We start from the raw sequence: 23,156 nt of genomic DNA, 5'->3' as shown, positions 1-23,156 counted from the left end.
AAAAGAAAGGGAAGAACAGGCAGATGAACATCCATCAGCCAGAGTGGGCCAGACAACTGCCTGGCCTGCAAGCAGCCAGAATAAGGCAGTCCAAGAAGAGACCACCACCCTGCAAGAAAAGAAAAGGCCTCAGCCTTACCTGGCGAGAGGAAGAGAGGCAAAGGCCTGAGAGACAAAGGCACCAAAAAAGGAGACCACAAAAGCCCTGTGGAGGCCTGAGAGATAAAGATGGCTTTAATTATCCCATAAAAGGTCATTGGAAATGCCACTTTCTTTCTGTGAAAGAGAGTTTAGCCTGCTGCATGTGGCTGTGAAGAAACTTTATGTGTTCAAACTGTATGCATCTCAGGAAGGACGTTTTGTTCTCTGCAGGCCTTTGGACTGTGGAGACCATGAAAACACATTTTGTCAAAATAGGTTTGTAGGACATATTTGATTTCTTCTGCGGCAGCTCCAAAACTAACCCTTAGGGATAAAATGGAAGGAAAAAAAGTGGAGGAATACAGGGTAAAATACTGTGACAGGACAATAAAAATATACCACTTATGAAAAAAAGAATAATTAAAATGGAAAAAAAAATTAAGGAGTAAAGCAATTTAGGTGTTTGGAAAAGGACATCAAATCTAGGTTGTGATTTGAGTCCACGTCAATGCCTGACACCCACACCCCCCACTTCTAAGCCTCTTCCTCTTGTAGGTCAGGAATTGCTCTGCCTTCTGCAACAAGCCTTTCATTCTCAGTGGTGTGCATATGTAACAATATAATAATAGAAGTTGAAAAATCCTGGGATTTCTCATTCTGTTTCTTAAAAGACACTAGGGACACCCAGAAATGAATGACTCACCAGGCTTAGCAAAAGCATTAAATAGAAATGTTAAAAATGCCAAGCTTAGACCAAAAAGGAAAGGTATTTTTGTCATTTGGAACACAGGCTATGCACCGTGGTGTAACCTGAGTTCAAATCCTGACACTGTTATTTTCTAGTTTTGTGAAAGATGGATAGATTAACCATCCCATCTGAGCCTCAATTTCTTCACCTGTGAGAATGCCACTCCACGTTTTTGTCAAGATTAAGTTACAGTTTATGAGCATTTTTTTCAGTGCCTGGCACAATAGTTATTCAAATATTATTTGTTATTTCTAGTGTAGATAAAAATTAAACTTAGTCCTGTTTAAGCTTATAATCACAATTTTATAAATAGAATCCATAACCAAGTCAATTGTAACTATGAAGCAATTAAAACTGATTTCATTTTAACTTGAATAAATCCACATTTCCGTGAAGGAAGGACTGTCCCCTTAAGTATCTGCAATGGATTCAAAAGCTGTTTCTGTCCCAAATGCTCCCTGGTTCCTCCCTAAAAAAAACCATGTTTGTTTGTTTTTTTAAGACTATTTTTTAATTTTTTTTCTTTTAATGTTTATTTATTATTGAAAGACAGAGAGAGACACAGCGTGAGCAGGGGAGGGGCAGAGAGAGAGGGAGACACATAATCTGAAGCAGGCTCCAGGCTGCGAGCTGTCAGCACACAGTCCGATGTGGGGCTCTAACTCACAAATCACGAGATCATGACCTGAGCCAAAGTCAGACACTTAACCGACTGAGCCACCCAGGCTCCCTGTAAGACTATTTTTTAAAAGAAGTTTCAGGTTCCCAGCAAACTTAAGAGAGAGGTATAGAGATTTCCCATATATTTCCTACTCAGGTATAGCATTTCCCATTAGCATTAGCAGCATCCTCCATCAAAATGGTACATTTGTTACAACTGGTGAACCACCTGAATATAATCACCGATAGTCCAGAGTTTACATTAAGGTCCAGAACGCATTTTTTAGTAAGTAAATGATTATGAAATTCTTATAAAATATTACTGAAACAAACAATGCTAAGTAACATCCTATAAGTGGGTGGTGTTGTATCATTTTGTCCCTTTTCACTATAGCACCACAAAAAATGGGACATGATCTTATAAACTGAGCCTAATAAGGTACTTAATTTGAGTAATAAAACAATTGGACATCAATGTCCATATTTGCAGAACCAGGTACAGGCATAGCAAACATTTTATTTTTTTAATATTTTAATAAAGAAATAAATAAAATTTATTTTGTTAGATTTAGATTGTTCAATTTCTTAGCAGTCCAATTAATGTTTTATACATTTTACAAAAGCGTTTACCCCAATTCCCTAACACCATAGCATTCAAAATTGTAAATGACCTATAGTGACACCTTTGTCACATACCTAACATTTAATTTAGTCTCAAGTAGACACTGTTATGAGAATTTATTGATTTTGTATGAGTTCTTTAAACTTTTTTTAATCCTTTAAAAATTATTTGAGTATATGTGGGGCACCTGGGTGGCTCAGTTGGTTGAGCGACCAACTTCAGCTCAGGTCATGATCTCACAGTTTGTGAGTTTGAGCCCCGTGTTGGGCTCTGTGCTTACAGCTCAGAGCCTGGAGCCTGCTTCAGATGCTGCGTCTCCCTCTCTCCCTCCCTCCCCCAACTCATGCTCTGTCTCTCTCTGTCTCAGAAATAAACATAAAAAAATTAAACAAAAATTATTCGAGTATATGGACCCATAGGGAATTCGTATCTCCCTTGAAATTATTTGCAAAATGTTATATGAAAAAAAGTCTGTTTGGATTTTCTTAGGAAAGGAACTATGGGTTTCATAAAACTCTTTAATGGGTAAGTAAACTAGTTAGAAATACAATGGTCAATTCAATTTAACAAATGTTTATTGTCAAACATTTACTGGAGTTGGGTGTTTGATATGTTTGAGTAGCTACTATAATTTAGGTACAAAGTTTTGTTTTGTTCGTTAACACATATTATTAAGTAAAATAGGACCATACCATGGCCTATTCAGCAGATAATAGAACATAAAATGGGGAAGCAATTGATTGACACTCTTCTTTCCCCACTGAGGTAAGCTTTGATTTCATAATTTAATAATGAATTGCTACAAAGGACATAGCTTGATGTGTCATATGGAAAGGCATCAAATTAGGTTGCATCTGGTGTGTTACCCCCTTTGGCATAAATTACAGAAAATGGAAGGAATAAAATAAATATATGTCTTCCTATCTACTTAAAAGTATCATCTACCAAGGGTACCTAATTTGGACGACAGAGACTAAAGCCTTTGCACAAAAATTTAAAGCACAAGGAAATGAAATATTCTAGACATGAGAAATATAAAATCAATTAAAGATAAACTGTTATCCTAAAATATGCCTTTGTAGATTCTGCCACTGGAATTAACTCAGGAGAAAACAGTAGTCCTTCTTCCGAAGTTACTCAAATTTAATTGATGTCACCATATGCAAGTTTAGCTGACATCCAGCGGAATTTAATTGGCTATATTCTTTGTTTCTAAAGGGCAATTTTGTGCGTGTTATCTAGGTGTTCTCTGTTTGCTATTGCATTGACCTTTAGAGATTCTTAGAAATAGTCTTTGAGGTTTCATTCCGTTTTTTCCAGGCTGAAAACAGCTTATTAAATCGTTTCCTCTGAGATAATAACATCACCATTATAGAAAGGTGGATATGGACACACCAAGGCTGTGTCAACAGTATCCCAAGCATATACAAATATTATTGAGTTTAGGTCATGGGCTTTTTAGTTTGTTTGTTTGCCTAGTTTAACTTTTCATTGTGTTTTCATTTCTTATCTCATGAACATAGGATGATCGATTACCAAGGAAATATTGCATTAGCAGACAATGTATGAAATAATTAACGTTAATAAAATTATCTTTGTAAAGGACATAGAGACCTCAGGAAATAAAAACTGATGTTCGTTGTGCCAGATTTTTATCTTATTTTTGACTTAAAAAGATATTCATGATTGGGAGAAAATTACATGTTCTTAAAGAACTCAATTTGGAAAGACCATGCAAGTATTAAGAATCATGGGACCCAAAAAGAGCTTTTCCCCTTTTTTTCTATTAGTAAAGCTATCTCAGGAAAGTACCATTGCTACTGTAATTACTATTATTTGTGAATACTAAACTATTCAATCACATTGCCTTATAATTGAAAATCGCCAGTGCATTTTATATATTAGCCCATTAGTAAACTTTAGGCAAAAATAATTGACTCATGGGGAACTTTTAAAGAGAAAGTCTCTGACCTTCAAGGGTCATAGATCTCTTCCTGAAATGTCTGAGAGGCTAAAAGGCAGTTGAGACTTTGCTGACACATGGAAGTGTGTACAGTCCGTTTGCATTGTTGATATGACTGTGAAAACAGGCTTCTGAGTCAGATAAAAGGACTTCAAAGAACTGGATCCCACAGCACCAGTTGTATGAACGCAGGTTAATCATTTAGCTCCTTTCATCTAAATTTTCTCATTCATAAATTCAAAATAATAATATAAATTGTGGCATTTTATGAGGATTGAATTTTTTAATATACATAAGGCTTGCACTATAGGCCAGAATATGGTGATCACAGAGAACAAACTGAGGGTGGATGGGGGGGTGGGGAGGGGAGAGGGGAAAATGGGTGATGGGCATTGAGGAGGGTACTTGTTGGGTTGAGCACTGGGTGTTGTATGTAAGTGATGAATCACGGGAATCTACCCCCATAACCAAGAGCACACTTTACACACTGTATGTTAGCCAATGTGACAATAAATTATGTTAAATAAATAAGTATTTAAAAAGAAAAAGAAAAAAAAAAGGACAGAAACTCAAACTATCTTAAGACAAAAGTGAATTTGTGACCTATATAACTAGGAAGTCCAAAGAATAGAATTAGCTTTTGGCATAGATGGATCCAGAGGCTCAAATGATATAATCAGATTTCTCTTCCTTTCTCTCCCAGTTCTGTGTGCTTCTGTTTGGCCTTGTTTTCAGGAAGGTTCCTTCTAGAGCTACTTCCTGCTGCTACTATCAGGCCTAATCTACAAATAGCCATGCACTTCACATTTCCAGAAAATATATATATATTTTCCTACTCTTTAATTTTATTTTTAAAAAACTGTAAAAAGCACATTTTATGACTACATACATAAAACTATATTTCAACATGGACTAAAAAAACACACGCCAAATCCCACATCCGGTGAAATATTTTCTTCCTGGAACTGAGAGCACAATAGTCTCTGCGAAGGTAAAAAGGAGATAGCAACTTTATCTTAAATGTTCTTCTTTATTAACAAAATGAAAAAAAAAAAACGAACAATAGGAGGTAGAATGGAAAATGCTAATACCTGTTAATTCTTTAAAAAAATTTTTTTTACATTTATTTATTTATTTTTGAGAGAGAGACAGACAGACAGAGGACGAGTGGGGGAGGGGCAGAGAGAGAGGGAGACACAGAATCTGAAACAGGCTCCAGGCTCTGAGCTGTCAGCGCTGAGCCTGATGTGGGGCTTGAACTCACAGACTGAGAGATCATGACCTGAGCCGAAGTCAGACGCCTAACCCACTGAGCCACCTAGATGCCCCACTTTTTAATTCTGAGTGATAGATATATGGGTGTTTTTGCATTTATTTTCTTTGTGAGCCCATATTTTTTTTCAAATGTTCATTATAAAAAAGGGTCCAATGGGAGTTTAGCATGGGTCTTCGCAGCTTCATAGGATAGACTCGGTACACTACAGTCATATTAGTCTAAGTAAATTCATCTAGAATAAAAATGGTCAGTTGCAGAAAACAGAAATCAAAGTGATAATAATAATAGGTAAGACTTCTGTGGTACCTACTATGCGCCATACAAACCAAAAAGGCATGAAGTAGCATTATTTTATCCTTGTTTTACAATTCAGGAAACTGAGGTCCAGTAAAGTTGAATACCTTGCTCAGAATTTTCTATTAGTAAGAGGCAATAACAGGATTTGAATCCAGGCATCTTTGCTCCAGAAATTTTACACATGACGGCTTATGCTATTGAGTGGGAACAGGGTGGAAATGTTGATCTTTTCCCACTTTCTGAACGACAGAAATACCCCACTGGAATCAAAGACGCAGGAAAGAGAAAGTCTTAAAAATCCCAGATGCATTTGCAAAATGAGACTTAAGAGAAATCTGCTTGTCTTACAACTGACCCTGAATGAAGCACATGTTCAATAGAAACATATATATGTGGATTGATGCCGACTGCAGACTGTCCTCCCCATAGATGAAATGGTGTGTTGCCATCCAAAACCTTTTTGAGCTAGGGGTTCATGTTGCCCTGCATTGGTTCCAGCCTTTAGACTAAAATGTATAGCATATTATGTCTGAACCAAATTGAGTGATACTGTGAGAGCAGCTACTATCTATGAAAACCTTATGGATTCAGGATGTAGTGGGGCTGCCCCCCAATGACTAGATGATCACTGTGAAAGACTGATGGGTAAGACTAAGACTGAGCACACAGAGTGAGAGTAGGCATTAATCCCACCACTTCATATAATTTAATTTTACTTATCCAGTGAATTTATTATTTTCAATAGTGTAGAGAAATAACATATGCCATTTGACTGAATTATGACCTTATACTAAATATGACAGATGGAAAAGCAGGACATTAAAATTATCTGACATTTCTAGAATAAAAATACACTGTTTCTGAATAGAAAATTGGGCTACAGATTAGTCGTTCACTTGGATTATAGAACCGGATTTATTATTTCAAAGCTTTAACAAATCACAAAAACTTGCTGAACCTTGTTTTTCTTCTGTGAAATGAGACTGGGAAAGCTCATAAATTCTGGATGTTATGATTTTAAATCGGAGCCTTCCATTTGATTGCTACATTTTTATAGGAAGATAGCTTTCCCCCACTCATTCACCCATTCATTGATTCATTTATTCATTCATGTATTCATTCATTCATTTATTCACCAACCAACAGTTTACAGCCCTGCTATGATTAGGAAGTTTGTTAAGAAAGGGGGATACAGAGGGACGCCTGGGTAGCTCAGTTGGTTAAGCATCCGACTTCGGCTCAAGTCAGTCATGATCTCATGGTTCATGAGTTTGAGCCCTGCGTCAGGCAGGCTCTGTGCTGTCAGCTCGGAGCCTAGAGCCTGTTTCAGATGCTGTGTCTCCCTCTCTCTCTGCTCCTAATCCACTCACGCTCTGTCTCTGTCTCTCTCTCAAAGAAAAAACATTAATAATAAAAAAAAGAAAAGTAAAAAATGTGACAAGGATACAGAGAGGAACTATAGAAGTACTATTGACACTAGACTAACCTCCTTTTTCCACATACCTCCAGATACTGAAGAGGACCAATGGAAGAGGATTATATAATGAGGAATAAGTCAGGAAAAAATGGATTCCTATGTGAAGCATGCACTCAGCCCATCATGTGCTAATATCAGAGAGAAAACTGCTGTATTTGCATAATTGTACAGAAAGACGGAGTAATATTATGATATTCAGAATATAAGATATGGAAAAGGGAAGCGGTATTTAAAGGTATCAGCAGATTGTGAAAGGTATGCAAGGTACATGGAATCACAAGCAAAATTTAGTAAGTTACATTGATTGCCAAAAGTTTAATGTCTTTTATTCATACTTACTTAAGGTTTTGATATTTTGTTACAAGAAATTTCAACAATCAATGTTTTCAGGTCTGTAATGAGCAAATGCAATATTTAATGTTATAGTTTCAACAACCAAAAGTCTTGTAAAACCACTAGTAGTAAACACAAATACAAAACTATTTTAGGAAACCTATTTTCACTTATAGTAAAACTCTTTAGGGCTGAATTCAGCAAATGGAATCATTATTGGATAAGACTTTAATTTTAAGGATCAACACTACATTTATAAGTTGCTGGCTTTAAAATGAGTTGGAGGTCTGGTATATTAGGTGAAATTAAAACTCAAATTGATTCTGTCAATCTCAAGTATTAAAAATAAAACCTTATGTTTATGAGGCTTAAGGTTGTGAGGCTGTAGTATAAATTACTTACTGAAATAGTCTAGAAATACACACAATGATGATAAAGTCTATTCTACTAATCCTCACATTTAATACTATTCATATATGTCAAATACAGTCAAGGCTTAATGTATACTTTTTGTCAGTTCTGTGAATATCTCTTGATTTATAACTTTTAGTTTTCTAGGATATTACTTTCTTAACTATATCTACCCATGTTTCTAAACCCTGATTTTTCTTTTCATTCACTTTTCTTTGCCTATTCATTTCTGATATCAGTCTTATTTTAGGATTCATTGTATTTAAAATTTTTCAGGAGTGCCTGGGTGGCTCAGTTGGTTAGGCATCCCACTCATGAGATCAGGTCATGATGTCATGGTTTGTGGGTTTGAGCCCCACATTGGGCTCTGTACTTATGGCTTGGAACCTGCTGGGATTTTATTTCTCCCTCTCTCTCTGCCCCTTCCCCATTCATTCTGTCTCTCTTTCAAAATAAATAAACTTTAAACATAATTTTGAAAGACATTTACTTCATACTCATCACCTTTTTTAAAAAGTAGGTGATTAAATCATTTAAAAATGAAAGTGTTGCAATCAATATTTCAATATGGTTTAGACACTAAAAATATTCTACAAATATCTCCAGTACTTAAATCAAAAGAGTGAAATTTACTTCTATAAATTTTTAGTTTCCCAGTTCCTCCTGAATAAAGACAGACAGACAAATAGAGACAGATATACAATCTAGCATTCTTTGATGGTTGTTCCTTCAGTGAAATTTTACAGAAAGTGAGATGCTAACTATATATATTTAGTGCTATTAAGCAACCAACAATCAATGTTAAGACTTCTATACCATGGGAAGAGAACTTGTCAATATCTGTTTATTCTAGGCCTAGACTAGACCTAGATATACTACTTTAATTTTTTTTTAATGTTTATTTATTTTTGACAGAGAGAGACAGAGCATGAGTGGGGGAGGGGCAGAGAGAGAGGGAGACAGAATCTGAAGCAGGCTCCAGGCTCCGAGCTGTCAGCACAGAGCCCAATGCGGGGCTCGAACTTAAAGACCACGAGATCATGACCTGAGCCAAAGTCGGACGCTCAACTGACTGAGCCACCAAGGTGCCCCTAGATATACTATTTCAAACAAGAAATGGGGGGAAAAAACCAAATCATCTCAGAGATGAAGGCAAAAGACTTTTTATTTGGACATTATCATGTAAAACAATGATGGTATCTAATACCATGTAGTTAGGTATTTATAATAGCTCTAGTAAGCATCTTAGCTTTACTACAAATTCTATCAATTTATTCAGAGTCCCTGGGGATGGGATCACTGTGCATGTCATATTTACTCTGAAAGTCTCCTATTTGCTCTCTTTTCTAGTCAAAACTAAGCACATACAGTGAACAGCCAGTCCTTTCTTCCAGCCCCACTTTTGCTGACCACAGCCTGACTCTGTCCTACTTTCTTCTATCCTCCTTTATCCCCAGCTCTTTAAACAGAAGTAAGAGCCAAGCAAACCAGATGATTAAGTTTTCCAGATGTTACAGTCTAGTCTGTAAGAGTGTAGGAAAACCCTTTCTGTTCTCTGAGCCTTAGTTTTCTCATCTGTATATTGAGAAGGTAGGTTCTGCTGAGATAGGCTTTTCCAACTTTATCATTCTCCAATGCCATGGCTAATGTCACAGATAGTACCCTAGTCCTCTGAAATTATCTTCTGCTGCCCTTTCCCCTGGACATTGGTGTCTTCCAGCTGAGACACCTCCTATAGTGTCTCATGGTGAGATTTTCTTACACAATTTGCAGAGAATACAAAAGGCATTATTCTCCCAGAAGTATTGTCTGGTGGGCAAATTTCACTCCCTCACACTGGCATTTCTTACATTCTGCAGAATCAACATGATATTCTGACCTTCAGATGTGAATATGAACAATAAGGATATACTCCTTTCTAAGAAAAGAATCATCCTGAGTTTGTGCTTTGTTGGATTCCTTGAGCTTAATGTCTTTCAGAAAAGCTCCTCCTACATCAAACTGTTAACACCAGTTTTCTCTGGGAAGGGAAGAAGAAGAAAAGTCATGGATGGCCATTTTCTTTTATTTTCTATTACATGTATTGGTCTACATTTTAGCCCACGCAGAATACATTTCTTTTATAAATATACATATTTTATTTTTTAAAAATGGGATTAGTATTCCCATGTAATCAGCAAAAAAAATGACTTTTCTCAGGAAGGTAGCATGTGCATGTGCTTCAATATTATCCATAATGGCTAATGATACAATTTATTTTTATTTATCATCAGCAGTTACTGTGAAATAGATTTAACAACAGTTCATACCTAAAATGTGTTTAGGCCTATTAATTTTATCAAAGATTTTTGCATCTCACTTTTTATTCTCTCTTCACAGAATTTCTTCCTGGTGGTTAGGCTCATTATTATTACAGCTATACTACAAATTTGAAGAAAAGGAGACCTGAAATCACTACTGGTATTACATATTCCTAAATTAAACAGTAAATTCAAAAGAAGCAGTGACAGCACAGTGGTCATATAAAATCAAAGAAATGCATCTTGAGTCATTCCATGTAACCACTTGGATTTTATGTTTCAGTTTAAATTCTCTGAATGGTAAATACATGAGGAGTGTCTAGAACCTATTGCAAAGAAATAAACACACAGAGAGTATTGAACTTTCTAGAACATAGTTGAAACAGGAATTTGTTGTGAATTTCTGCCAGACTCTCATTCTCTCTCTCTTTTTCTCTCTCTCTCTCTCTCTTGCTCTCTGAGTATTATATGTGAAACATACGTGTATATATAATATAAATTTATATGTAAATGTGTGTATATATAAATATATGTATATTATATATGTAAATGTATATATAAGTGTATATGTAAAAGAAACTTTTCAGAAATGAACAAAAAGTATTTTCTGATCAACTATGAGCAAAGGCAGATAGCCATTATCTAGTTATACTAGCTATTGATCATGAATATTAGAGAAAATAACTTTTTTTTTAATTTTTTTTTCAACGTTTATTTATTTTTGGGACAAAGAGAGACAGAGCATGAACGGGGGAGGGGCAGAGACAGAGGGAGACACAGAATCGGAAGCAGGGTCCAGGCTCCGAGCCATCAGCCCAGAGCCTGACGCGGGGCTCAAACTCATGGACCTCGAGATCGTGAACTGGCTGAAGTCGGACGCTTAACCGACTGCGCCACCCAGGCGCCCCAAGAGAAAATAACTTTTGATGAACTCATTGACAAATTTACAGAAGTCAGGGCTTAAAAACAGACCATGTATTTTATTACTGTGCTAATAATATGCAGGTATAAGTCATCTTTCCCTTTCAAAAACATACTAATTTAAAGTACAATTCAATTTTCCCTTTTTTTAATTGTAATGTTTCATTTGTTTATACTTGTAGAATTATATATATACATATTTCAATAAAAGGAAATTTTCATTATGTTTCTTTTATGTCCATTAACATGATTTACTTCATTACATGATTATCTCTAAAAACAAATGCGTTAAAAAATGACCTACCTTGGGGCGCCTGGGTGGCGCAGTCGGTTAAGCGTCCGACTTCAGCCAGGTCACGATCTCACGGTCCGTGAGTTCGAGCCCCGCATCGGGCTCTGGGCTGATGGCTCGGAGCCTGGAGCCTGTTTCCGATTCTGTGTCTCCCTCTCTCTCTGCCCCTCCCCCGTTCATGCTCTGTCTCTCTCTGTCCCAAAAATAAATAAGCATTGAAAAAAAAAAAAAATGACCTACCTGGGATCTTAAATATACAAGACACAGTGCTGCAACATTCTGAGTAGCAGATTTTTATGCATTTGGTATCAGCAGTCAAAGGGAAATATTGTGCCCAGAAAGGAAAAACAAATATCCATCAAGGAAATATCGTAAACTGCATCTACTCAGCATCTTTAGGAAGTTATAATTCCATTTTTTAGTCCCTGATCTAAATCCAATATAATGGATTTCAATGTATTTTAAAGTCAAATAAGTAACCTTCCTCTGTCTTATTTTAATAGCATGTCCTATGTGATATCTTTATTAAATCCTTCTATTTTTCTAATTGCCTGAATAACTCAACCCTGTGTTGATGCCAAGGTGATGAGTCCAGTGTTCCCTCTTATACTATTTTGAGGTATCCAGATGCCTTTTTCCAAGTTAATATAGTTTCTAAATTAACCATGTGCACCCCTGTATCAGGTTCTATGGAAATTAAAGATCAATCGGCAGCTAATGCCCATGTTTGAGAGAAAAATAATATTAAATTCATGAACTGTACTTGTGAATAACATTTCTATCTTAACAATACTTAAAAAAATTAAGTTCTATCTCTTTGATTATAACTACTTATCTGAACAATACATTTGTTAAATCCCTTCTTGGTATTAAATAGCTAAAACCAAACAGAAAAAACAAACAAACAAACAGTAGTCAGTGACTAAAGATCTATCTGTATATAACACATATAATTTTAGTTAAACTAATACCTGACTTTGGGGATATATATGCAAAAGCACCAATCTTAAAGTTCTTCAATTACCTACATTAAAGATGGGGTCAGCCATCAGACTAATCCAAATGGACTAATCTTACTATATGGTCAACATATAGTTTTGAAAGCAGGTTTTAAGATAGATAAATTTCATAGTCTGTACATTTGCTTTATCTTTAATAGAAATGACAATTACGTAATCCAGTCATAAGTAGCTCATCAAAATATGGAAACTTTCCTTGAGTCTAGAACAATGAATGATCACATCATCAGAACTTATCTGAGCACAAAAGTCAGTTCAGAAATTTTTTATAAATCAAAACCCAGCCACCTTTCAACAAGTTTTAGGGGACTGTCTTAGTTAGCTTCAGATGCTATAATAAAATTCCACAGGCTGAGTGCAAAGAAAGAAAGACTAACAACTGATAGGAAATAAACTAGTTTCCTGAAGTTATAAGACATTGTTCACAGATTTTAGTCCACCTAACTTCCCAAGAACTCTGCAAAGGAGGTACTATTCCCATTTTACAAATAAGGAAACTAAAGCTCAGAGATACAGAACAACTCGCCCATGGTCAGACAGAGTCTGGACCCAGTTGTTGCTAATCAGAAAAGCCATTCTCAGTCTTCATATGACATCAACTCAGAAGTATCCCTTTCCATTTTGAGTATATGTTAAAGCAAAACCCAATGGATGTCGAGACCTGTGGATAACAGAGCAGTGGTCCAACCAACACTCAGCTGGGAGGTGCCTCAGCCCCAACACCTTCCCACTACAGCCCTTGAGTAAGAGCTCTTCTGTCCTGGAGTGGTTAAGGTTGTAACTTTGAGATCAGAAACCTTGATAGCTCTGTACTCCACCCCACCCCCTTGCTTCACACTTTCTTAAAGGCCATTTAATTGTGGGAATAAACCTCACTGTCAGCAAGATCCAATACCTGTTCTCTCTCACATTTTGCCTGAGCAGCACACTGGTCAGTATCAGGTATACAAACAGAGCAGTCACATAGGGCTCCATGCCCCGAGGGTCCTGCAATTAAGTTTAATGGCTCTGAAGTCACTTGAAATTCTGAGTTATCTGTGAATCTGTGCTTTCGAAATGAATTCCAATGGGACAATGGAGAATGCTTTGAGGACCTGGAGACTTGGCTCAAGGCCATGCCCTCCCTGGAAGCCTACCTCCCTTCTACCTACCTCCCTTGACGTGGGTTCTCCAGTGCCTGCTTCTCTGTCACCTAGAATTTTAGGTCCCATTCGATCTGCCTCCCCCATGCCACCCAGCAACCACTGTTGCTCTGCACCCTTGATATGAGTCTGGGCACAGGTTTAGGGAGAGTCAAGGTTAGTCTTGTGCTCAGCAGGGTCTCAGGCTGGGACATGGCAGCACCTTTCCCCGAGATCAGCTGACCATAATGCTTAGTGGATGACCCTCTACCCATCCCTCAGGGCAGAGGTTGTAATCACTTGTCTGTGGCCCATCCCCATGGATGGGGGGTCAGCAGATCCATGGGAAGGGGAGATGCCTGGATCTATTTCTCACTGACTGGGCATGGCTGGTTGGGAGTGGAGATGTGCCAGCTGGTAAATCATAGGTACAAACTGATTTGCAAGGTGGAGCCTGGGAGCTGTGAGGGTCCACACATGCCCCAGGAGTATCCCTTGCCTGAAGGAGTGTGACATTAAAGGCAAATTAAAAACACCATGACAGGCTGAGAAAGTGTCCCTGGAAGAAAGGAAAAATTTTATATTTTTGAACAAAGGTCAGTTCTCACCTTTTCATTTTGCACTGGGCACTGTAAATAATGTAGCCAGTCCTGACACTGGCATAAAGGGATTGGACTTCCCTGAATATAAAGCAAATCAGTGAGCATATGTGAGCCTGTTTGACATCTGCTTCTTTTCTTGCTGAAATCCTGAGAAAATATATGATTCTTTGGTAGCCTTAGAGTGCATTTGCTTTTTCAACTGCATAACAAATGGGTTTTATATATTTAAAAAATTATCTCGTATATTTTGGTTTCTTAAAAGAAAATAGCTATAGTTCTTTTTAAAAATCTGTATACTTGCTGTTTTGAAAATAAAAGGCAGTAAGTGAATATTGGGTATTGGGATTCTGAAATCTAAGAAAATATGGTTTAGTTCTACTTTTTCTCTGATTTACACACTCAAAGATATTAGTCTTCTGAAAAAAAGCTGCACAAACTGTAATATCTTTTTCAGAAATGGTTACAAATGTAGCATTGTACAGGTCTGACTACCCATGCAATGGTCAGATAAGCCATTCACTAAGTAAGTAGTCCCTGGGTGTCCACTGTGTATCTATCTTATACTAGTTGCAAGGAAAAGAAAAGTGACATATACTCACATTTATTGTGAATCTTCTATATGCCAGACAATTTGTGCGCTTACAGTCTTTAATCTTCAGAACAAATCAAGAGGTGGATATTATTGGCCCTGTTTTCCAAATAAAGGCATGAGGTTCCATTTATTATGATTAAAAGCTGTTTTCTACTAGAAAGTGGGAAGGAAGTCTATTCAATGATGATATTAATGAGGAACTGATCATTTATAGTGACTGGATTTTTTTGTATTAATATAAACACTCCATGGTTTAGCTGACCTATCACAGCCTCCACTCCCATGTATAATCTGAACACCTGGCAGGAAAAAACAAACTACAGCTCTCAGCATGTTTACATGGTTATCTTTAAAGTAAATGATGATGCTGAAAGAGCACATCTCAGTGCACAAAGTGTTATTCTCAGCAACTTGTAATCGAAGCCCTTCCTGTTTCTATTAGAGTTTGTCACTTGGAGGGCCTCTTTTCTAACACCCAGGCATAACATTCAGTGAGAAGACACTTTCAGTTAGGAAAGAACTGACTGCGTTTGTCCTAGAGAAGGACAAAGGTGGTTTTCCTTAACCTAACACCAGCCACTTCAGCATTCTTCATGTTATGTTTTGCTTGGAGAAAAACATTGCCCATGTCCAAGTTTGAGTTCTTAGGAGGTCTCTTGGACCCCCTTCCTTACCTAGTGTGGCTGATGTGTTTTACCCGAGAAAGCACCTTATACTTTATAGAGCCTTGAAGGAAAAAAAAAAAATAGTAATGCTAATAGTAATTAGCTAATTGCATTAGCTAATATGCAAACATTAATTAACCAATTCTCAAAAGAGCTATGGATTAAAAAGTAGGGTATTCTATGCTAATTCAGCAATGGGAAAGTTCTAGTTAAATAACTCGGTCTATCAAGGTCATATTCTGTGTCAAAGAAATAGGAACGATAGACAAAAGTAAAAAGGACCAAACTGGTTGATGGCCCCACTGAACAAAACTCTATCCACCATTAGTTTCCAAGTAGAGGCCTTATTTTTGTGCCTCCCTTTTCCTTATTCAAATCTAGGTAACTCCATCCATGAAGCTGTCCCTTATGTTCCAACTCACATAAATACCTGCCTTCTCCAGCAACTCCTCATCTATACTGCTTCCATCAATTTGCAAGTGTTAATTTAAGTATGAAATGCATGGTTATTTTTCCCAAACCGGTCTTTAGAAGGTCAGACACAATGGTCAGCCTGCTTTAGGAACACAGCCATATGCTACACATGATGGGAAAATATATTAATAGTTTCCAATTTGGTTTCACAGACTCTGTACTAATTTGTTTTTACTAAACATAAGAACTGATTATTGTCATTCCACCATATATATGTGGAAATTGAGTCTCTGCATGGCTAAAATACTTCCTGGGATCATATAAACAGTACATAACAGAGAAGATTTTCATTTCTCATCAATCTTTTGAAAAAAGTGAGAATTATAACAATTCCAGTTTTACAGATTTGAAAACCTAGGCTCAAAAAGCGATAGCCTTTGCTCAAGTTTACAAACCAAATTACAGGGGAGGAGTACGATATTGTGAGAAAGAGGTGACATGACCAATTAACTGCCAAAGGAAGCATTGCAGAAAAACTGGTTTACAGGCCAGGGACAGCAGCTGCCCCCTGCTTACAGAGATGAGCCTCAGAGCAGCTGACCAGGATCCCATTTGAACTCCATGAGCTGCTGCTGGAGTTCAGCTCAGAGGCTGGAGCTCAAGAGCTATGTGGATGGTATGAACACTAACATGGCAGGTGTAAAAGGAGAAACTTCTCAGGGATCCCTGCCCACTCGTGTCACGTCCCCTTGTCTGTACCTGTGAAGTCAAATATTCTGATCACATCAGTTAGATCATACTAAATAATAAGTACTGGTTTTGAGAGCCTACCAAGTTCTAATTCCAGATAATTAAATTTCTGTGAGGTAAGGATTATCTTCCCCATGTTACAGATGTGGGAGATGAAGCTCACACCTCCATTCCTTTATTTGAAAGACATTTCAGCTCCACCGTATGCCAAGAATAGTGCTCAGTCCTGGGTAAGCCAAGTAGATAGACTTTCTTTCCTTGTGGAGTTTGTAACATTAAAGATAAACAAAGAGGTAAACACACACATTTATGATTTTTTTGAGAGAAATGCTATTAACAGACTGTTATTATAGAGGAAAAGTGGGACCCTGGACGGAAAATTATGTGTGAGTATCTAGAAAAGATTTTAAAATGAAATCTGAAGCATGAGAAGAACTATCCCTTCCCAAGAGTTAACGGCAGGCCCGTGGAAGCCAGGGACAGTAAAGATAAAAGTTTTGACATAGAAGAGATTTTGGTGTTTTTAGAAACTGAATATATCCAGGGTGGCTACGTCAGTTTGAACAATCACAGAGTAACAGAAAAGATGACATTTTAGAGGGCGCCTGGGTGGCTCAGTCAGTTAGGCATCCGACTTTGGCTCAGGTCATGGTCTCACGGTTTGTGGGTTCGAGTACAGGTTGGGCTCTGTGCTGACAGCTCAGAGCCTGGAGCCTGCTTTGGATTCTGTGACTTCCTCTCTCTCTGCCCCTCCCCCGTTCATTCTCTGTCTCTCTCTCTCTCAAAGAATAAATAATGTTAAAACAAATTAAAAAAAAAAAAGTAATCCAACTTTGAGTTTCGACTCAGGTCATGATCTGATTTTGTGAGTTTGAGCCCCGTGTCGGGCTCTGTGCTGGCAGCATGAAGCCTGCTCAGGATTCTCCCTCTCTCCCTGCCTCTCCCCAACTTGTGCTGTCTCTGTCTCTCTCAAAATAAATAAATAAACTTAAAAAAAATTCTCTTAATAAAAGATGGCATTTTGAAATAGGAAAAGAAAATAAGTAATCAAGAAATGGTAAGTTGAAGAAGAATGGAGTAGAGATATGGGAAGAGGTCTCATAGTATCCCAAAGCTAAAAGAGGCAGAGCCATCATATAAAGCCAAGTCTCTCTGAACTGAAACCCATATATTTAACCACAACACTCCTGCACCTCTAACAGTGACTCTCTCACTGCTGGACAAAAGTATCTAACCTAGTATCATGATCATATTGTAGTCAGACACCATGGAGCTTAACCTGGAGAAACTGAGATCCAGACAGGTAAACTCCAAAGTCACAAGACTAGTAGTCCAGGTCTTAGGAAGTACAGTAGGGATAAAAGAGGGGGGTGTGCAGTGGGTGGGAGGGAGAGAACACAGGGAAAGGGAGAAGAGAAGGGAAAAGAGAGAATAAGAGTGGATCAAATCATAACATCTAGAACAAACCATTGACTCCAATTAGACCAAAATTGAATCTGAATCTAAGAAGTTCAGTTTAGCCAAGATCTTACAAGTAATTGAAGCATGACTACACTAGAATCCAGCTGCCCCCACATTTAAGGATGAATGTGAGCTTGCAGCAAACAACAAAATATAGCAGATTTTGAAGATCTGAAGTTTTGTAATGATTCCTGTTAAAATGTGACCATGGGCGAGGTGGTGGTAATCCAGACAATGACTATGTTTGGAATTAAGGTGGGGATAGCTTTAATTATCTCCACTGTGAATTCATTTGCAGGTGATTTACAAGTGTCTGAAACACAAAGCAAATACATTTCTCCTGATGCAGGTGATTATGTTGTTGCATATGGTAGAGTTTCATTGTTCTGTGTAATATAATAGTTTTTAGATTTAAAAGAGAGTTTGTTTTTTACAAAGTATTAGTTAATCCAAACTGCAAAGGGATGAGGGTGGAGAAAAACAGTTTTCATGTCATCCTCTTAACTTTTATTCTGGAAAATGACTACTAATTACGCAATAGTTGTTGTATTTGACCAGATCATTTATTTTCTCAATCCTTTCTACCATTTAGTGGGCTATCAATATCCCTCATACCCTTTGTCTCTTTGGGGAGAGATTTATACTATCCCCAAAACTATTGTGAAACTAGACGCATCTTTAAGGGAAAAATAATAGTTACTTCCAAAATTTAAAGGAGACGTTAAAAAATGTTTAAAGATGACACGACAAATGTGTGAAGACACCAAGCATTATACCTGACACACAGTAGACTCTTTTCTATATGCAAACTCCTTCCCCTATATTTTCAGGTCTAATTCAGCTCAGGCCCAACTACTCCTGCATGTGGTGCATTACAAATCAGTTTGTTTTTGTAGTAAGACCAACTATTAAGTAATCTGGAACTCCATACAATTAATAGTCTAAGTTAAATGATATATTTGATTGAAAGGGAAGCCAGTTAATTTAGTAAACTATCTCTTTTATTAAGATCAAATTAATAGTGGTTCAGAGTTGGTATTGGATCTGCTTTCCAGGATTTTTTATGCTCAAGGCAAAACCTGTTTCTAAACACGTAGACTATGTATCTATAAGGAAAGCAATTCACTTGAAGGATTGATGTACTTATGCTTTCTCTAATAATTTTGGATATCATCCAATACAGCAGTGTTATACTATAGCATGGCTTGTGGACTCCAGAAAAACCTTTGGCCACCTACTGGTCTATTCTGGGTTTTCAAGACACAGAAAAAAATAAAGAAATGTTACTGCCTTTTAGTTGCTCATACTTTTTGTTTTCTTGGGGATTTTATTGGGGTGGGTGATGTGGATTATCATTTTTATGTACATTCAAATATATCTCCATCAGAAACATCAAGCAGAATTCAAAATTGATATTATCACTTATATCCATATTATAAAGAAATGGAATGAATATTAGAGCTATATAACTCCCACATTCATTAGGGACATTTTATTTCTACTTCTTATGAAGATAATTCAGAAAATAATTATCAAATCCTTATAATAGTACAAAATACTTTGTAAAATACTACACAAATGAGTGAGAACAAATAAGTAAATACCTATTATGAGTCACATGTATAAACATGGCAATTAATCCTTACAAGTCCTCAAGGGTCTAGGAAAGGTCATAAATGTAGAAGGTGGTAACTGAGTTGAGTTTTGAAAGCACAATAGCCTCTGCTTACAGAAAGTACATGTATGCATATGTGTGTGTGTGTGTGTGTGTGTGTGTGTGTGTGTGTGTGTATGTGTGTAGGTGGGGCCATAATAGGAAGTACAGATATTTGGAAATCCAGGTCAAAGGATAGATAGAAACAAAGGCTTTGCTGCAGGAAAAATTCAGAGCATGATGTTTTTCGGAATAAGACATGTCACTAAGTTATTGAAACATATGGCATATGCAATGTATGATAAACATCCTAAAATGCCTTTAACTATTATCACTAAAAAATAAGAATAGGGAGGCTCTGAATAAAGCATTGCCTTCTACAGTTAATCTGAAATATGCCATACACTAAGTCTGAACAAATAAGTATTAAAAAAGTAAACCCAGCACTTATGCAATGATTTAGAATTCTTACCTCAATTCATCAAAACAAGTATCTTCATCTGGGAGTTGAAATTTGGAGATTTGCTTCTTCTTTTTGTTCTTTTTTGATTGTCTTAAAACAACAGAAATTTATTCTCTCACAGTTATGAAGCCAGACTCAGGTGTTTACAGGGCCATGCTCTCTCCAAAGAGTCTGGAAAGAATTCTTTCTTGACTCTTCTAGGTTCTGGTGGTTACCAGTAACCCTTAGTGTTCCTTAGCTTATAGATGCATTACCCCAATCTCCACCTCTATCTTCACTTGACCTTCCCGCCTGGGTCTATGTGCAAATGTCCCTCTTCTAATAAGGACATAAATCATTGGATTAGGCTACATCCTAATCCCGTATGACCTCATCTTTTTTTTTAAATTTTTTTTTTCAACGTTTATTTATTTTTGGGACAGAGAGAGACAGAGCATGAACGGGGGAGGGGCAGAGAGAGAGGGAGACACAGAATCGGAAACAGGCTCCAGGCTCTGAGCCATCAGCCCAGAGCCTGACGCGGGGCTCGAACTCCCGGACCGCGAGATCATGACCTGGCTGAAGTCGGACGCTTAACCGACTGCGCCACCCAGGCGCCCCTCGTATGACCTCATCTTGATTACATCTGTAAAGACCCTATTTCCAAATTAAGTAACATTCACAGGATCTGGGTAGACATGAATTTGGAGGTTGGGGGTGGGGATATTGGACACTATTCAACCCAGTACAATGGGTTTATAGTTTTCATCAAATTTCAAAAATGTTCAGCCATTATTTTTCTAGTTTTTTTTTCTCCCTCCTCCTTCCAAAACTCTAATTATAGAAAAGTTAGGCTACTTGGTATTCTCTAAGGTTACTGAATCTCTGTTCATGTTTTTGTCTTTTTTACTCTACTTCATTTTGGAAATTTGCTTGTTTAACTGGCCTCATGATTGTAAAGCATAATGAATCCTTGACCTTTTGCACCCAAGCTGGACAATCAGCTCCAGGCAGGCTTATCAAGTAGATGGTTACATGAGAGGATTCAAGGGTCTTGTCATGGCCATATGTGAGTATTTCAAAGTCAAGAACATTAGTGTTCTACACAAATTAAAAGAATATAGAATTTTAGCAATACAGACTAAAGCTAATGGGTGGAATCAAGCAATTGAGGCCATGTAACAGAGATAAACAAGTCCCCTATTACCATGATGCCATTTATAGGATTTGTTCTCTATAAAATACTATACTGTAGAAGTAGATGGGGTGAAGATAAATACCAATTCAGCTACAAAACAACTGTTTCTTTTCTTGAGCTCTAGAAAAGGACAGACCTATAGACAAGAGTGTGGGAAAAAACAACATAAACCAAAGTGCCAACAAAGGGATTGCTACAGACCAATAAGCTGATGCAACCACTACTGACCAGAAATGATGACACATTCCGTTTCTATGACCCTCAGTATTTTCAGATATATTTGGTGAAAAGCATAAACACCAAAGTCCCATCAGAAGTTTCTCTGAGTTCAACTTAATACCACCAGAATCCACTTTTATGAATAGGAAAATTTGTAAAGATTATTTTTATCCTAAGCATACCTAATGACAAAGCATGTACATTGCAATAAATATCTTAGGAAGAGTGTTCTTTTAACCTGAATAAAACTTTAAAAAAGAATGTAAACAATGAACATGGGCTTACTTGAAAACAACAAAGTCAAAACAGAGCAATGAATCTATCTTCTTATGAGCTCACTGGAGCCCAACCATTCATTTTAATCATAAATTAGTTTTACTCTTATAATTGATATTAATGGAAATCTAAAAAATGATACTAAAACTAAGAGTGAAAAACCATGCATGGCTCTTCCAAGGAAAAAAGTAGCAGGAATTAACATGCAAATAAGTGACTGCTTCCAAGAAGAGAAAACTCTTGGCCTTACACAGCTGAACGGTTAAGAAGTTGTGTGTCATCTGTGCTTCGTAAAAACCTCTCACACAAAAGCAATAGTACACACTCTATCGATGAATAAACTAGGTTTCAAAGTTTCCCAAATCCACGCAGCTAATCAGTAGAAGAGCTTCTGGTACCCAGTTCTGCTCATCTCTCCAAGTCAAGTATAACTTGTCACAGGAAAAACATCGTGCTAGGTTTTAAACACCTGAGGCTGTTGATTTCCCTTGATCTTACAAGAAAACAATACTTCATAATTTTTTTGGCAAAACTTATGGTTCATAAGTCACACTCTGAGTAAAATAAAAATAAGGTCATAGTAGGAGTCACAAAAAACATTTTCTAAATTCTCATTCATTTCATGAAAGTTTCATGCCCTGCATTTCTTTTCAATAGTATTAGAGCCAGTAGGGTGGAGTCTCACACATGTTCTAGAACTAATTTGCTTATCATTACTTAATAATTCCACAAAATTATCTTTGTTGTCTATGATAGAAAAGTAAATAAAGAAATAAGTCCTATATGGTTAAATTCTGCAAGTGTGAAAATTACTGTTAAAGTTCAGGGCTGAGAGTCCTGGCATTCACAGAAAGGGCTCTGACCTAAAGATCTCTGTCCTCTTCCTCCTCAGCTCATTACCAGCACCAATCCTACCAAGTTCTTATAGGCCAGATTCTGAAACAGCTCTATTATTTTCACTATTACTTTTCAGATTTAATTTGCCAATTTGGGAGACTAGCCTAGGAGAACCATCTGAGAGACAGATATTGTATTATATTTTTGGCTACCCTCTCTTCAATTTTGTTAATAGATGCAGGGTGGGACCACCCTGTCTCTCTTCTAAATGAGCCTGAGATATCAGAATGCATTTTCATTAAGCTACACACAAGTTTGGGTAAAACAAGCCTGGAATGTAAAATACTTGCAAAGTCATTTACAAAGAACCTATTAGTAGCAAGTTACTATTCTACGCTGTGTAGATACAGTGACAAAGACGACAGGAATAGTCCCAGATATTCTGGATCTTACAGTCTAGTGAAA

The sequence above is a fragment of the Felis catus genome, chromosome D1 (genome assembly GCF_018350175.1).
Source record: "Felis catus isolate Fca126 chromosome D1, F.catus_Fca126_mat1.0, whole genome shotgun sequence".
Lineage (NCBI taxonomy): Eukaryota > Metazoa > Chordata > Mammalia > Carnivora > Felidae > Felis > Felis catus.
The sequence above is the reverse complement of the archived record's forward strand: the minus strand, read 5'-3'. Positions refer to the sequence as shown.